Genomic DNA, 1,820 nt, shown 5'->3' on the forward strand with positions numbered 1-1,820 from the left:
TTTTGGCAGGAACCACGTATGGACCATCTCCACCTGGACAAAGCCCTTTGTCTCCTTAATGATCAGGGCTGGTTGGTATGTCAGCAGTGGAGAAACTTGGATATCTCCACAAACTAAAATACTTAGTAAAACCTCAAGTTCGTACCAGGGATGTGCATGACTACTCATTTGGACGTTTGTATTTGTTCAGCGCATTGAGTATTCGCATTTGGATCTGCGCATGCACAGCGCTTTCACACATCACTCATCAGCTGAATGAAATTAACTGTTTATTCATAGCCTATGGGCCAAGGTGGCTGCAGATGAAAAACTGCTGAAATCCTCTGACTTTCCTTGTTTGGAATATTCCTCCTGAAATGCTCTGCTCTTTTGGAAATTTCATGTTAAATAGAAGGAAAAAGAACCAAAAAAATAATGGTTATAACGGTAAATACGGTGGTAAACGGTAAATAACAGTTATTACAGAACCACAGCTAACAAAACTTCATTCATAATCAACTTGATTCACTATGCTCCAAGTTGGCCTGTCCAAAACTCCTGCCAGGACCTGGTCAGGGACAGAGACACCAGTGACTGAGTATCCCAGCTCTCATTAACACTGACAGATGGTCGGCTCGAGTAGAAGAACTAACTGGCCCGGCATCAGACCAGAGCACCCTGTGAGATTCATGGCCACTTTTCCACCACAGGAATAAAACAACAGCAAGATGACATCAGATGTGGATTTAAAAGACTTTGAGGAACCTGAATTTCAAGGTAAGTGAAATCTTGGAGCCTGGCATTAGACGAGATGAATGAGCTTTTGGCACAAGAGAGCAGGAAGAGAGAGCTGAAACTTTATGGAAAACAAATACACAACACATGCACCGCTGTGTGTCAAAGACATTTTTAGTGATACTCAGTGGGAATCAAATGGAAAATGACCACTTGACAGGTTGATAAAGATCAGAAAAAACAAAAAGTATGAGTAGACATGACTCCAGTGCTGCTAATCTGAAATCTTAGAGTCCACTGAGAATGCTTGAGAGGATAAATGCTGACTCCATAGTTTGAACTGCTGAGTAAGGGTTTTTGGTTTTGGAGGATGAACACAGCGGGCAGATTACAAAATCTGGGCTGCTCCTCTAACTGATGCTACATCAAAGCATCAGCTCTTTGCAGGTATTAACGTAGTATTGTTCTTGATAAACAGTCTATGTGTGTGTGCGTGTGTGCGTGCGTGTGTGTGTGTCATAGAGCCTGCACTCCTCTTTCGCTTCATCTGCTATTTTACCACTTGCAGTCACTAAAATGAACAAGCGCATCAAAATCCCTCTATTGCCATGTATAAATAATTATCTACATATGTAATATGATCTTGAACTCCCATCAACTTGGTTTTTTACTCTCGTCTCCATGACATGGTCTCCACAACTTTAATGTCATTTAACACAATTCAGTTTGGTTCATTTCAACCAGGTGTGGTGAGTTCAATTCAACCTGAAAAGACCAGTGTAGGATTTAGTGGGATTTAACCAGATGCATAAATCATGCTAGCTAGCTATGATTACAAAAACAACAAATCAAATCAAGCTATATATTTAAAGCGGCCCTCTCACAACATTACAATCTGCTTTACAGAGGAAGTAAAGAAAAAAAGTGTATAAAAAGATATAAAATTAGTAGACATATGCCTGCCATGGAATATGCAATGTGTAGTGACTGACTATACCTGTGCCGCTACTGGCTGCTAATTGGGCTAATTGTTTCCAATGTGTACTCAGTCTTTACCAATACTTTGCAAAGTAGGACTATTTACCACTTCCCATAAGTAACACAAA

At 40.4% G+C, this 1,820-nt stretch overlaps 1 protein-coding gene across 1 annotated transcript in view; it reads right to left on the minus strand.

Moving 5' to 3' along the window:
- rims1b (regulating synaptic membrane exocytosis 1b) overlaps window positions 1-1,820 on the minus strand; it is a 70,531-nt gene that overhangs the window by 29,081 nt on the left and 39,630 nt on the right. The window lies entirely within an intron of this gene.

The sequence above is a fragment of the Morone saxatilis genome, unplaced genomic scaffold, assembly GCF_004916995.1.
Source record: "Morone saxatilis isolate NCDOM2014 unplaced genomic scaffold, NCSU_SB_2.0 Contig17, whole genome shotgun sequence".
Lineage (NCBI taxonomy): Eukaryota > Metazoa > Chordata > Actinopteri > Moronidae > Morone > Morone saxatilis.